Raw genomic sequence first — 17,246 nt, 5'->3', positions numbered from 1 at the left:
GGTTCGAGTTTTGGACCCAGTGGTGTAAACTCATGCTGGGGACGTGTGTGTGTGCCCAAGATCCCAAGAGGAGAATGGAGGAGAAGGGATTGTGGCATGGCCATCCCCCCAGCGGTGATTTCTTATTTTTTGTCTCTCTGCCTCTCTCTGTCTTTTTGGCAAGCATTCACACCCTATAGCAAAAACCTCTCCAAAAAAAGAAAAAAAAAAATGAAAACTCACACCATGTGTGTGTGCACCCAAATTCCCCTGAGGAAAATGGCGGAGAAGGGATTCCATTATAGCCATCCCCCTTGGGTAGGTGGATGATGTCTCACTTTCTGACTTTCTGACTGTCTCAGTGTCTCTGGCAAGTGTATGTATCCTATAACAAAAAATATCTCTAAAAAGAAGGGAGGGGGAAAACTAGTAGTTAAAGAAATCAGATGTCACATAGCTAACTGCAGTTTAAATTCTGGCCCCAGCAGCTTGAAAAACATGCCAGATATGTGCACATGTGTGTCCCAGATTCTGAGAGGATACAGAAATGGGGGAGAAGGGATTGTGGTCATACCAGCCCCATTGGAGAATGCTTTCTTGCTCTCTCTCTCTCTCTCTCTCTCTCTCTGTAAATCACATGTGCCCTCTCACAATTGAAAAAAATAATAAAATGGGAAACTGGATGAAATAGAATAGTTACAGGACTGGAACGAAATTACTCTATGACATTAAATTCAATACTCTCAAGGCTTCCATGATGTTGGAAATAATGTTATTATACAGTACTATATACATACCTGTGTACCATGACATATTGTTTTGTTTTTCTCATGGCTAGAAATAGGTTTCAGGTTTCTAGAAACATTCAGACAACATGAAAAATTTAGAATTTTTTTTTATGTTTCCCTGTTTGTCCTGTCCCTAATCCAACCAATTTCCCCTTGACCCAAAGTGATTTGTATTTTCCATTATTCATGCACTAATTTCTTCATTTATCCACCCTATTTTTATTGCATTCACTGCTTTCATACAGGATTCTAGATACTGGTGATATTTTGTGATTTTTTACATTTCACAGGGGTGTCTGTTCATTTGTAGTGGATTTGTGACCTAACCTGAATCCTGCTATATATTTTTACCTTGTTTATCAAATTTAGGCTACTAGATTCTAGAACTTAGACTCTTGCTTGCCACCTGCATTAGTTATACCTAATTAATAGCCATGAAAAAAAGAATTTAAGTTTCAGAGGACCGTCGATTACCAACCTAGGTGGATTGTGGAGGTGACTTTTGAGCTTCTGATCTATCACTCATTGACCTCCCTCAGCAAGAGAAAATGAGAGGGGAGTAAGAGAAGGAAACCCGTGACCAGGTTTGTACCTTCATTACTCTTCCAGCTGATTAACTGATATTTCTAGCAATCTTCCAAAGAGAGAAACAAAACCAAATGCTACAGAGAAACAAAAAGAATGGTTTAAATAAAAGAATATCCCTCACACTTCTGTCTGCCAATTTTCAATTCTCCCATACCAATAGTTATAGTAAGGCCCAAGTGTGAAGCCTAGCAGTTCAATGTCAGAAAGACAGTTGAAATTCTGGAGTCCTTCAGTACCTGTTGTCAGAGTGGTTTTGAAATTCACAGAAATCATAGACGATAGGCCTAATAGCAGATTCTTTGAAAATAGGCAACAGTTTTGAAACTCAAAGGGAAAGGGGTCAAAATCATATTTACTTGCCTTAAATGTGTTTATCTTTTTCCTAATGTCTTCTAAGGAACACTTTACTTAGAGTAATTCTTATTTAATAATAAGCTGTACATGTTTCTTTTGGTAAAATTGGTGAATCTTGTAAATTGAGGCAGCAAGGGTTCTCATTGCCATTGGCTTTTCTTAGTCCCTCCTCCCAAGAACCTTGTGTGCATGTTCTTGGCCAATTATATTAACATGGCTGACTCATTGTGACATATGGCCAACCTAGGTTTGCACTTTCATGATCTATAATAGAATTGTCGTCAAACTTACGACCTTTTTCCTGAAGAAAAAAAGAAAAGAAATTAAAAACCTCTCTCGAGGTGTCCTATCTTGATTAACATCATTACCATCCATCACTTGAAGCCATTTAAAAAACAAGAAGTTAATGCTGATACCTTTCTCTACCTCGTCCTCCAATTATAATCCATTGATTAGTTCTGATATATTATTTTGAACATAACTCTTCATTTTTTTCTAATGTCTCTACCTTCAAAGTTATTGTGTTGTTCTCTTGTCCTAGAACATTCTAAGAGCCTTCTACAAGATCTACAAACATCAGGTTTATCCATCCTTTATTCCTTCCTTCACATACAACCAAAGATACCATTTCAATCTCTGATCTGAATGTTTGATTTGGTTTTTGGTTCTTATGCTAAAGATCAAAATGTGTCACATGAACTATGATTCACAGGATCTGGTGCTGCAACCACTACGTCCTGGCTTTGTGTCATTCTCCCCCTCATTCTTCACATTCAAAGCTCCTCATTTCACACTCCAAATTTCACCATCCTTTGCACACCACTCCTCTTTGTACAGGGCATCTGCAGGTTCTATTGCACTCACAGTACTGTTTGTCACCTCCATTCCTGCCCACTGGCCTGGCCAGCCCCTCCTTTGACATATGTAAACCCTCATCTCAACATCCTTTCCCAGGGAAGCCAATTCTGACCTCTCTGTAGATCATCTGTCCTTCAAATGACTTGGTCCTTTATGTCATGTTCTCCTCTGTATGTTTTTAATTATTTTTTTTTTTTGTCAAAGGGTACACATGCTCACCAAAGAGAGACAAAGAGAAGGATAAAACTTCCTTCTAGTGGGACACAGCCACACTACCATACACACACACACACACATACACACACACACGATGTATTTTTCCAGCTGTAAAGGATAAGGGGGATTGGAACCATGGTCAGCCATGTGAGATCCAACTCCTTCTATGGGGTTGGGCTATTTCCTGTGTATTCTTTATCACACGGGGGATGCTCTCAGTTTAATATTCATTTGCTGTAGGGCGAAGTGACAAGCAAGTGAACCAGAAACCATCTCAAGACAACCCAGACCTCAAATCTCCAGGTCTTTCAAAGATTTCCCAGAGTCTCTCCTATTCTGTAATCAAGACTTTAAATTCTGTTACTATTTCAGAACAACACACTAATTTTACATAACATATATATTTAGAAACATAATACTTGTATATGTATAATTGCATATAATTACATATATAATTTTATATATATTTAGAAATGTAATGGTTTTCATCTATTTTATTTTTTCCCCAATTTATGTAATTGTGTCATAAAATGAGATATGAATTGATACTGTTCCCAACCTTCTGGGGTTTTTCTCTTTTTTGTTTGTTTGTTGTTGTTGTTGTTGTTATTGCTGTTGTTTTAGGTTTTTTCCACAGGGCATGTGCATTTATTTATCAGAGAGAGGCAGGAGAGAGGGAAAGTGAGAAATCACCCCTCAGGGAGGATGGCTGCCCTGCAATCCCTTCTCCTCCACTCTCAGGATTTTGGACTCATACACACATGCACCAGGCAGGATTTTCAAGATGGCAGGTCTGGGACTCAAACTGTGATCAATCATGTGAGATTACAGTGCCCTAACCACCATACCACCTGCTGGCCCCTTGGCTTAGGTTTTTAATTTGAAATTCAGTTGTTGAGAGCAAATGGAGTGTGGTGCATTTTCCAATCAATTCTTATTTAATGTGCAAGTCTAATGTGTTCATTGATCCCATAAAGTGGTCCCCTAGGCCCATGAGGCTGATCCAGTTGGTGGCCAGGTAACTGTACTGAGTCTGGAGCACCGGTCCCTATTCCCACTGATATGAAACTGGGCCTGGCCCCACTACTGCCCTAGAAGTATGAGCAGAAAATAAAATGAGCTGGAGTGTTGTTTCACAGCACAAGCAGCAATGGCAGTTCATAAGCTTCACTGTCGGTCCTAAATGTTCTTGCTGCTCCAGTAGAGGTAACATAATCAGTCCCTTGCTCCTCCCATACCATTCTGTGATGTTCTCTGCCATAGCGCCAGCTCATGTAGACATCGTCGGTGTGACTCTGACATCAGTAGCTCTTTGTGGATGGGACATAATGAACTTTCACAGCACAGGTGCCAGCCAAAGAGGATGTCTTGAAGTTAAGAACAGGTGGACCTAGCAGGTGGCATAGTGGTTAAAGCTCTGAACTCCTGTGTGGTTGACTAAAGTTCGAGTCCCAGACCCTGTGGCTTAAAACTCACGCTGAGCACATGCGTGTGTGTGACCGAAATCCCAAGAGGAAAATGAAGGGGATTACAGTGTGGCCATTCTCTCAGGGGGTGATTTCTCGCTTTTTGTCTCTCTGTCTCTTTCTGACTCTCTGGGAAACACACAATCCCTATGGCAAAAATCTCTCACGAAAATAATTGTTAAAAGAAAGAAAAAAATTAAGATCAGGCTCTGGATGAAAACTGCTTGTGCTCTAAACCCAGCTTTCTCATTCACTATATAATCTTGCCCAAGCACCTTGCCTCATTTCCTTCTTCTGTGAAGCAGATCTATCAGTATAGACTCTGAGGTTGTGGTGAGGTTTCACAGTATGATACCCATGCAACACAACAGACTTTGACAAATAGCAAATACTGGTAAACTCAACTTTAGTGGCCCAAGAAGGCTTTTGTACTCACATAGTTCTTATAAACAAAGTAAAGCCTCACTTAGGAGTCTTTCCTTAGCAAATAACTGAGACACAGCAAGTGAGCTACTGTCAAGCTCACAGAGTCCACTCTGTGTGCAGTCCACAGGGCTTTGCTTGTTCATATGACCGGGATCTCTACCAAACGAAATCTTGGGTTGGCCTTGCAGCACTGTTCAAACTGTGTTTCAATAGACAAACTCCAAGGGTAGTCAATCCAGTTGTTTCTTAACCTCACTTCCATTTTTGTATCTCACTTTCTTTTTCTTGTCCATAAATATTATTCGAACCTGCAGTTCCCTGGAGTTCCTTAGAACCAGTTCTGGGTGCTGCTTGACTCATGAATCATTTGATGGTCAATTAAACTCTGCTAAATTGGGTTTGTCCAAAAGTTAAAAAAAAAAAATGCAGAGGCTTGTGTGCTCACCAGAGAGACACAGGAGAGAGAGAGCGAAAAAAAAAGTGAGAAAGCACCCCCCACCACCACCACCCCATGGGCTTGGTCATAACACAGTCCCTTCTCCATTTCTCTTTTCTTTTGGGACTTTAAACACACATACACATGTTCCAGGCAAGTTTTTCAAGCTGCCAGGTGCAGGACTCAAACTGTGTAGATGCCATGTGCATTTCAGTCACCACAATCACCAAGCCATGGTCTGGCCCAAGCTTTTGTCTTTAATAGCACTTTAGAAATGTTTGTTCTATAAATATCTGCAGCACAGTGTTTGGCAAGGAGTGCATTTCAGAAAGAATTCGATGACTAAAAAAATTAATTAATTGATTAATTAATCATGGAATAAAAGCATAGATAGGATATAAAGAGAGTGAGAAAAATTAATGAGCCCCAAAGTGTCCACATACTGGATTGAAAGACCCGAGATTTCTCTAGTGCCAACAAAGTGGCATCTGCAGAAATCTGTTTTGTAATCTTATATTCATAATTTATACAGAAATTTTGTATTTATTTACCTAAAAAGGCTCCAGATCACAGAATCATCAGGAACCATGACACCTGACACAGCTTTCCTAGCGCCATCTGTTAAAAACTAGCGCTTCTTGAGTTTGTTCATGTGACTCCATTTTATCAGCACAAAAGAAAGAGAGCTTTCCTTTCCTCACATTCTTCAGGATGACCTAGGGCATCATCTCCTTCTGTTTTTTGGGTGAACACTGCAAAAGAAAGAAGGCTGGTGATCTAGACCTGTCGAGAAGAGAACTCCGGATGCTACTGTTCAGCCCTACCAGAATGGTGTATTGGTCCCATACAGGGTTTTAAAGAGAGATTTTTTTAATTAATTAACTTATTTAATTCGATTTGTCATTTTTTTTTTTTAAATTTGACCAGAGAGAGAGAGAGAGAGCGGGAAAGGGAGAAAGCAAGCTGCCAGGTCCAAGAGTCAAACTGCAGTGGGCCATGTGGGAATTCAGTGCCTTTAACCACCATGTCACCTGCTGGACCTCTTGATCCCATACATTTTGAAGGAGCTGGATCCAAGAGGACATAGGAGACCTGCAGTCCAGAGGGCTTAGCTTGTTCACACGACTGGGATCTCTACCAAACGAAATCTTGGGTTGGCCTTGCAGCACAGTGACCGAGGGAGCTGAATTTCAAATGGCTGACAGCTGTTCAAAACCTGGCCCTGTTGCTGAAGAAACATACCAGGCACATCTGTGTACATGCCCAAAATCCTAATGAAAGGGGGAGTAGAGGAAAAAGGATCACAAGCTCCATTAGAACGGTGCTTTCTTTCTCTCTCTTTCTGAAGAAAGCACATGCCCTCAGTTATAAATTATTTTTAAAAAGAATTTTAAAAAATGAAATCTCAATCAGATGGCAGTTCCATTCAGCCTTCCATTGGGAAGGCTCAGGAAAGTCTCACCTCATATGCTTCCCCATTCCACACATAAAACAATAAATTAAACTTAAAGCAAAGAAACATACATGGCCAGGACCAGCAAACAGCATAATGATAGTCAAATACTCTTAAATTAATGTGTTTTAACCAGTCTGTTGTGGAGGTTTATGCAGTGGTTGCTTTTAGATATACCGATTAATGTCATTTTTCACATAATATTAATACTAAATACGACTGTGTGTGAATGTGATTTACTCTTAATTGTTTACTAGATTATCAATCTAAGAAACTACCTGTTACTTCTATTTGAAATTTATCTTTTCCTTTTAATAAGTTTCTTCTTCCAGTATAATCTAAAAACATTCTGTAATTATTTACTTCTCAAAAGAAGACTAATTCCCATTTTATCTATTATTCATCTTTCCCACTTAGTTCTAGATTTTTATATGAGTATTTTCTCAGTACTTAAATAAATAAATTTAAAAAGTGTCAGGAAGGTCTCTATGTATATGTGGAAGTCAAGTTATATTTTTAATTTCTCACTTTTTTTATTTTAGGGTTTTCCATAGGGCATGTACACTCACTGGAGAGAGATTGAGAGAGACAGAGAGAGACAGAAAGAAGGAAAGTGAGAAATTGTCCCCCAGGGTGATGGCTACACCACAATCCCTTCTCCTCCACTTTCCTCTCAGGATTTCGGTATGCAGGCACACATGTTTGGCATGATTTTCAAGTCACTGGGTTTGGGACTGGAACCATAGTCAGCCATGTATGAGTCCAGTACCTTAACCACCATACCACCTGCTGGCCCTCAATTTATCACTTAAAAAAAAGTTTATTTTTTCCATGTGAGAGAGAAACAGGGACAGAGAGAAAGTCACATCTAATAGGATCTTCATGCCATGGTCTACCACCAGCCCAGCCAACCTGAGTCACAGGCTGATGCACGCCCAGTATATGCAGGGAGACCCCAGGAGGAGAAATGAGGTTCTCCCAGTTATGCCACTGCTATGCCACATCTGCCCTTCAAGTTCTTAATTTTTTAATGAAATGTCTTGAAATATCTTTATGAATTAGAGTTAAATGGGTGCGGTAGAGTTTTACCAATTTTTTACATAATTTTGCAATGTGTTTGTGTTTGAATTTCTCTATATTTTTAGATTCCATAACATATCCTGGGTTATGGGTCTTTACAGTTTTCTAATGATCAAACCTCCCAGTATCCATATGGTTCTGAGCCTGGGCACCATGGAAACAGTCATAATATGGAACTAAAAGCTCTAGATTTTTATCTCGTTTTCTCTTTGTTTCTTTTTTAAATGTTTTCAAGATAAAACTGACTAAAATTGTGTACTCTGCATTAAAAGTGTACAACATAATGTTTTGATATACATGTTCATTGTGAAATGACAGTTATAATCAAACCAATTCACATATTCGTCTCACCTAGTTACTTTTTTGTGTGGTGAGAATATTCTTTAATATTCTCTGCTAGCAAATTTGAACCACACAATACATCATTTTCAGCACAGTCATACTCTGCACATTGTATCCCCAGAACTTACTCTTTTTATAACTGCAAGTCAGTATATTTTGACTGGAATCTCCCCATCTCCCCATATCCCTGGCAAACACCCTTCTAATCACTGTTTTTATGAGTCTATTAGATTCCACAGAGAAGTGAGATGAGGAAGTATTTATCTTTCTGGGCTCAGATTCTTTTACGCACCATCATAACACTTGCGTTCATCCATATTGTTGCAAATGACAGGATTTCCCTCTTTTACAAGTCTGATAATACTCCAAATCTAATAATATTCCACTGTGTGTGTGTGTGTGTGTGTGTGTGTGTGTGTGTGTTTGGTTGTGTACCACATTGCTTTAACCATCCATTGATGGATATTTAGGTTTATCTTGTGTATATTTATTTATTTATTAGTTTTGCTATAAGGCACATGCACTCACCAGAGAAAAAGAGTAAGAAATCACACCCCAAAGGGAATGCCACAATCCCTTCTCTACATAAGACTAGGGGTAGATCACAGCAGGAAGACTCTATTGGAGTATGTCTCTCTCTCTCCCTTTCTCTCCCCTTCTCTGTCAAAAAAAATGAGTATTATTTTTAAATAAAAGGAAAACAGACCAAATATTAGCAAAGATATGGAGAAATTAGAATCCTTATGCATTCCTGGTGGGAATGTAAACTGGTCCCACGACTGTGATAACCAATACAACAAGTCCTCTAAAAACTGAACAGAATTACCATACGATCCAGCAATTTTACTTCTGGTTATATAGCCAAAACAATTAAAAGCAGGGATACAAATAGATATTTGCACACTGATTTTCATAGCCACATTATTCATAATAGTCCAATGATTGAAACAGGAGCCAGGTAGTGGTGCAACAATAATGGACCAGACACATATGGGTTGTGGGTTGGGTTGTGTACTGGACTTCCCTTTGCATCTGGGCATGCATGTGCATATCCATCATCCAGGCTGGCTGAAATCGAGGTTAGATCCCAGCCTGCAGACCCTGATGGTGCATTGTCTCTCTTTTTCATTGAACAGTCTTTTTTAAAATGATGAAAATAACCCAAATATCCACCAATGGATGAATGTATAAACAAATGTGGTATATGCATACAATGGAATTCTACTCAGTCATAACAAAGGAAGAAAACTCTGACACAGGCTAAAATATAAAGGAACACTGGACATTATGCTCAGTGAAATGTTACTCTTGCAAAATATGAGTCCTTATGTGAAGTACTTAGACTAGTGAAATTCAGAGACAGAAAAAAATGGTGATTGCCAGAGGCCAGAGGAGTGGTGAGAGAGAAAAATGAGGGGCTAGCATTTAAGGAGTACAAAGTTTCAGTTCTGCAAAATGAGAAAGGTTTTCTTCTTTATGAAAATTATTTTTTTTAAAAGGAGAGAAAATTTAATATCTTCCATGAAATGAATGGCCATATCCACAAACTAAAAACTATACTTACCAAAAACTATACTAAACACTGTGTAATCTCAGAACATGGCTCATTTAACAAGTAGACAATTGTCTCTACGACCTTAAGCAGTGTAGAAATGTCTTCAAATTGGGTGTTTCTTCCCCAGAACAAAACGAAACAAGACTTATCCAATGATTATGTGGTCAGAATAATAAAATCCAGATTTTACATGAGATGGGTGTTTGACAGTGGAAGGCTATTTCAATACCAGTTCCACAGTTATTTATTGAGTATGAACTACTTTCTGGGCACTGTTCTAAGTCATTGTGATACAGGAGTTAACGAAACAAAGAAAAACCGTATTCTTTGGGAGCTATAATATAATGATGATAAACTGAAACAACTAACAGAATATTATTTTTTATTTATTAATGATAGAGAATATGTGCTTATGTACACAACCATGCATATGAGAACAAAAGAGACAGAGAAGCATCCTTGACAAGGACTCATCACACTGTGATCCCTTTCTCTACCCCACCAGCTCCACAGAATCCTGGGCTCCTAGCTTATGCCTAGTGTGTTTTCAAGACAGAGAGCCACAGTGGCTGAACCAATTAACAGAATTTTAAAAGTAAAATATAGTATATATTGGACAGGTTTGCCATATTTATCAAATTAAGATGTAGGACAAGAATTGTTTCATACTTAAATTAAAAATTACCCTTTCTTTATCTGAAATCTCAGCTTAACAGTCTAGCATTAGCACTTTATTTGCAAATGAAGTAACTCTACTCCTTAAGCTTTTCTTATTATATAAGGAAGTGTCAATGAGCAGTACTGAGAAGTGGAACAGTCAAGAATAGTTTAAAAAAATAAAATTTTGAGGACATTAAACCAGAAGATGTACAAATGAATAAAACAATATGGAGAGAAAAACATAAAATGGTGGTTGTTTCTATAGATATTTTCATTTTTGTTCTATAAAATTGAGGTAAATCCAGAGTGCAGTTTGTGTAGAACAGATAAATATAAAGTTCACTATGAGGTAAATTGGCATCATCCATATAATATGCTAACAATCCATTGAGGAAATAAGACAAGCATAGGAAGTAAACTATAATTAAAAAGGAGTTTCCATGCACAACCTGGAGACTGGCTCATTGCTATAGTTTAGATAGTGGTTTGTCACCCACAGATTCGTATATTGGAACTTGATCCCCAGTGTAATGGTATTGGTATTGGAAAGTAGTAAGACCTCTAAGAGGTTAGGCCTTGTGGCCAGTGATTGGGCCAGTGGGACATTACTCTCATGAAGATTAATGCCATTTCAAGAGAGGGCAAGAGTTCTAGCTCTTGTGAGAAGGGGTTAGTTCTTGTGAGAGTGAGTTATTGTAAGAAAGATGGGGAACCAGCAGTTAGCGTAATGGCTATGTTGCTGGACTCCCACGTAGTCGACCACGGTTCACGTCCTGGACCCGGTGGCTTAGAACTCACGCTGGGCGCGTGTGCGTGCGTGCCGAAGATCCCGAGAGGAGAATGGAGGAGAAGGGATTGTGGCATGACCATCCCCCCTGGGGGATGATTTCTCGCTTTCTGTCTCTATGTCTCTCTCTGTCTGTCTGGCGAGCGCACGTGCCCTATAGCGAAAAAACCTCTCCAAAAAAGAAAGATGGCTGCCCCCAGGTATCTCTCAACATATCATCATTGACCTTTTCACTTTTCCCTGCCATGTGTATGACTGAAGAGCCTGGCTAGATGCATATCCATGCTTTTGAACTTTCCTGCCACCAGAATTGTGAGCCAAATAAATCTCTATTTTTTATAAATGGTTCAGTCTCAGCTATTTTAATTTAGCAACATAATAGAGACTAAGACACACATAAATGACAAATAGAGGCAAGGATTTGAAGGATGCTTATGTCAAAAAGAAGAAGTAAAGGAAAAAAATGAATATGGTTGAAAGTGATAACTCAAGATAGTTTGTTCTGCATACTCTATAACTGATGATTCTTTTCTTCTCTGGTCATCTGCATAGGTGAAAATTCCTGTGGATGTGTATGTACACTTTTTCTCACCATCAACTTTATTAATTAGAAATTACTTGGACCCAGGGACCAGTGGGTGGCATGCTGATTAAGGCACTGGACGCTCCCACATGACTGAGCATGGTTCAAGTCCCAGACCTGGTGGCTTGCTTTCTCACTTTCCTTTTCTCTCTGTGTGTGTCTCAACCTGGTTACATTTAAATAAATGAATGAATAATTAAAATTAAGTTCAAAAATCATTATTTTATTAAATTTTCTTTTAAAGGAATTACTTTGACTGAGAGAGTCAAGAGTTCATTCCTTTGGGACCTGTGTCTATTTGTCTGAAGTCGGACACTTCAGGCAGTCATACTTCCTCTGCTCTGCAGTCTTTAGATGCCCAAAGGAGAGAGGAAAAAGGGACACACCACATCCAGCCTACTTGTAAGTACATATATAGTATGACTATAACATGATAGAATAGTATGATATAATATATAACAGAAAATAGACCATAATATAATAAGATATAATATAATATCACTTTCAAACTCCAGCATTTTTACCTGGTAATCTTGCCTGTATTGACAGTGACTGGTAAGCAAAACCTATGTCCTCTGTTTAGAAATCTCAACCATGTTATAACTCTACATTACAGATTTTTTATTTTTAAAAAATAATTCAAGGGCAATCATATTTACAAAACTTTCACAAAACTTGTTCTTATCACTTTTCTTCAATAATTTCATTTTCAACAGAATTTTCAACCGTCTTCCAACATTTGTATCTTCTACACTTAAATGCATAGTTGACTATTCCTTCTCCTTTTTCCCATGAAACTAGTTCTAATTTCCTTTGGAACATTATAGAAAGTGAAGCTGTTTGCATTCTTTTCACTCCCAAGTTACTACCATGACCTACAACCTATTTCTCTCTATTTGGTTTCTCCTTTTCATTCATTCATTGCCTCATCATTCACTGATTCAGACACTGGCCTATCAAGGCATCCACATAACATATAATATGCCTACTATGTATAAAGTACCATGCTACATGCTTTAATAATCACAATCCTATTTAATCTTGTACTAAATATTATTAAAACCCCAATTACACTACTGACACCAAGTCCAGCAATATGTACTTTTAATCACACAGCCATATACACAAATCTGAAATGAGATTAAATCCAAATTTCAAACACTCAATCACATAAGAAACTCTTCCAGGACCAGCAGGTGGCTTGGTGGTTAAGGCATTGGACACTCCCACAGGGCCAACCATGGTTTGAGTCCCAGACCTGGTGACTTGCTTCCTCACTTTCCCTCTCTCTCTCTCTGTGTCTCTCTCTGGTCAAGTTGAAATAGATGAATAAATAAATAAAAAATTAAATAAATAATTCTTAAAAAAAAAAAAAAAACTCTTCCTATGCTGTATCAGAAGGTTCTAAGAGGGGGACCAACAAATAGCATAATGGTTCTGTTGCTGGACTACCACGTAATCGACTAAGCTTCAAGTCCCAGACCCGGAAGCTTAAAACTCACACCAGGCATGTGCGTGTGTATACCCAAAATCCTCAGAGGAGAATGGAGAAGAGGTGACTGTGGCACAGCCACCCTGCCAGAGATGATTTCTTGATTTCTGTCTCTCTGTCTCTACAGCTAGCGCATGCCCAATAGCAATAATCTCTCATAAAAAAAAAAGTTCCTAAAGGAAGAACAAATGTATGAATAAGCAATCTGTAAATTTTAAGAATATGTGCATAGGACAATTAATTGATAATGGAAGTAACTGTCTATAGTTAGCTGAATTGTATCCCCCCTAAAAGGTTATGTCCAAGACCTAATCCCCAGGACCTGTGAATGTGACCTTATTTGAAAACAGGGCCTTTGTAATGATAAAAGAAGCTCAAGATAAGATCATACTAGATTTAATTTAGGCTCTAAATCCAGTGACTCGTGTTGTTGTAGGGCAAAGGGAAGGGGATTTGAGACCCAGAGAAACAGGAAAAGGACTTGTGAAGATAGAGGCAGAGAATATAGTGCAACCATGAGCCAAGAAATACTAAGTATTGCTGGCAATTTCCAGAGGCTGACCAAGAGCTGAGACTAGAAGTGAAGGAACCAGGACAGAAGGGAACATGGTAGTTAAGGCACTGGATTTCCACATGGCCAACTCCCACATGGTTCAAGTCCCAAACCTGGTAGCTTGAAACACACTAGGCACATGTGTGTGCATGACCAAAATCCCAAGAAAATGGAGAAAAAATAACTTTCCCTCTTTGTGTATCTGTCTGTCTCTCTCAAACAAGTACATATGTGCTATGGCAAAAACCTAAAAATAAAATAAAATATAAAATAATGAACCATCCTGCCAACACCTCAATTTCATAATTCTGGCTTCCAAAACTGTGAGAGAATAAACTTATATTGTTCTAAATCGCCTAGTTTGTGATCAATTGTTATGACAGTCCTATGAAACTATTACTTTGTCAAACACAATGTCTGATCCCCTCTCCTCAAGGGATTTAGCTGGTAGAAAATTAGTGTGGTTGCTGGCCTCAATAAAATACCACCTTGGGAAGTACGAGAAAACAATTCTCTCTTTATGTTTGTCTCTGGCCATACAAGAGTGCTCTCTGGTGTGCTGCTGTCAGTGCTACGGGATGCAAAGCAGGATGAGCCTGTTCTGTGACTGTCCAGATGACTCTTTCACAAGTCTAATTTTTCCTGTAAGTGTCTTTGTTGGGAGTTGAAAGTACCCAGTACATACCATCCCTCTTTTCTTCCTTGAGTGTCATCTATTGAAAAACAAGGTTAACTGTAAGATAGAAAGAAAGCAAAATAAGGTCTTTATTCCTGATGAAGTTTAAATTAGAGGATGTAGAATAAGGTTGGTGTGGAGACAAAGGGGCAGCTGAAAACACTGCAAACTAAGCAGATGTGCTGGAACAGTCCAGAGCTCAGGGGGATTTCTCCCTCCGTAGGTACAGCAGGTGGAGAAACAGGCATCTGCTCCCTGTGAGCACTTGCTGGAGCCAAAGGAGGAGCTAAGGTAAGCTGGCCTACTTTAATCTCTAAGTTTGCCAGCCATATAGTAAGCTGTCTTCTCCTCTGGGGTAGGGCAAGAGAATGGATGGTAAGATGCCAGGTGGGCGTCACCAAGGAAGTTGACTCACCAGGAAAGAAGAAGAATCTTCCGTTACAAAGTGACAAGGTCTACATTTGAGAGGAGAAAGTGACTGAAGAGCTTAATGACCTTTCTAAACACATTTTTACCAGTAATTAAGATCTTTAAACTATGCTGAAGTCCCATCAGAATAAATGATTCACTTAATGAAGAGACAGTCATTCTTTTCTCAGTGTTTCCATAGCATTTTGCCTTTATTTCTCTGGTAGAATTTTATGAAAGGTACTCAATATATTGATCTACACGTCTGATTTCCCCATTAGACTATGAGAACAAGGACACTGGCATATTTTATTGATCTCTGTACTCTTAAACACACTGCATGATTTTGCAATTCTTTCCTTCATTTAAACACTAGCTCTTTCATTGAGTTACTAGCTATGTACAACTTGCTCTGCATCATTTGAAACACCTAGGCTAGAATTAAAAAAAAAAAAAGGGCCATCTTGTTTCTGGTGGCTCCTCTTCTTTTATGTAGGGATTCTGCTTAGATTCTGATGCACATTTCTATTGTTCTTCTATTTGCAAGTTTCTGAAATGAAAATGTAAACAAAAACAGTCTCCTGGAAATGAAAGGATATTATGAAGTTAAGTATATAAAGGCTTTAATTTAAATCATAAAAGTATGAGAGAATAAAAACACAGAATGTGATTTATGACAAATGATCAAATGATATGTAAAGGGTCTAGGAGATGTTGTAATGTTTATGTAACTGAACTCCCTCCTGGCTGACCGTGTTTTGTATCCTGGACCCCGTGGCTTAAAACTCACATCAGGGGGACCAGCAGTTAATGTAATGGCTATGTCGCTGAACTCCCATGTAGCTGACGGCGGTTCGAGTCCCGGACCCAGTGGCTTAAACTCATACCGGCGCATGTGTATGTGTGCCCAAGATCCTGAGAAGAGAACAGAGAAGGGATTGTGGCATGGCCATCCTCCCTGGAGAGTGATTTCTGTCTGTCTCGCTTTCTATTTCTCTGTCTCTCTCTGTCTTTCTGGCGAGCACATGTGTCGTATAGCAAAAACCTTTTAAAAAAAAAAGAGAAAATCTCACATCAGGAGCATGGTGTGTGCACAAGATCCCAACAAAAGAATGGAGGAGAAGGAAGGAACTGTGGTGTGATTCTCAAGTCCTACAGCAAAAATCTCTCTTTAAAAAATGATGGGTAGGGACCAGCAGTTAGTAATGGCTATGTCGCTGGATTCCCACGTAGTCAACCGTGGTTCGAGCTCCGGACCCGGTGACTTAAATTCACGCTGGGCACGTGTGCGTGCATGCCCAAGATACCAAGAGGAAAATGGAGGAGAAGGAATTGCAGCATGGGGGTGATTTCTTGCTTTCTCTCTCGCTGCCTCTCTCTGTCTGGTGAGCACACACGCCCTATAGCAAAAACCTCTACAAAAATAAAAATTGATAGGTAAAGTAAAGATGTAACACTGAGATAATAGCAGGGCATAACTAGAAAAGGGACTAGAGGCAATACACTTTATAGTAATGCTCATTATGAAATATATTTCAGGGACAGCAGGTGACATGGACGTTATAAGGTACTGGGTCCCACATGGCTGGCTTCAGGGCTCAGTAGCTTGAAAATCACACTGAGCATGTGTGTGCATCCAAAATCCTGAGAAGAGACTGGAGGAGAAAGGATGGAGGTGTGGCCATTCCTCTTGGGGGAAGGGGTGATTTCTTGCTTTCTCTCTCTGATGTTTTCTGGGGACCAGACTTATCTTATAGCAAAAATTAAATACACACACACACACACACACACACACACACATGTGCACACACATTTCAAAGAAATATTCATTATAAAATACATTTCATTTTTTTTGTTTGGTTTGTTTGTTTGTTTTTGAGAGGTTCTTGTTATATGGTGGGTGCGCTCACCAGAAAGACAGAGAGAGACAGAGTGATAGAAAGTGAGAAATCACCCCCCAGGAGGGAATCTCCACAGAAGGTACACCTCATTAAGAGAAGCTCGGTTAGGGACTGTCACTGCTAAAAAATGTCTAAATCCAGCTTTTTTTTTTTTTTTAAATAATTAAGGTTTTTGTCATAGGGCATGTGTGCTCACCTGGAGAGGAACAAAGAGAGACAGAGAGAGGGAAAGTGAGTAATCACCTCCCTGGGGAGATGGCCATGCTGCTATCCCTTCTCCTCTGTTCTCCTCTCAGGATCTTGGGCACGCACGCCCACCTACCCAGCATGAGTTTAAGCCACCGGGTCCGGGACTCGAACTGCGGTCGGCTAAATGGGAGTTCAACAACATAGCCTTTACGCTAACTGCTGGTCCCACGTTTCATGTTTTTAACCAGGATCCTCAGATAGATGAAAAAAAAATGTTAATATATAATGTTGTGTTACTATGTATCACTCTCTCCCTAGTTTAATTCCCTATCAAAGTATCCAGAATTCTTATTTCCCATGATCACAAATAAAAAAACTTAATAGCAATAAGTATTTTTTTAAAATATAGATTTCGGGACCAGCAGTTAGCGTAATGGCTATGTCGTTGGACTCCCA

The sequence above is a fragment of the Tupaia chinensis genome, unplaced genomic scaffold (assembly GCF_000334495.1).
Source record: "Tupaia chinensis unplaced genomic scaffold, TupChi_1.0 Scaffold139072_1, whole genome shotgun sequence".
In the NCBI taxonomy this organism is placed as follows: domain Eukaryota; kingdom Metazoa; phylum Chordata; class Mammalia; order Scandentia; family Tupaiidae; genus Tupaia; species Tupaia belangeri.
Note: the sequence above shows the minus strand (reverse complement) of the source record.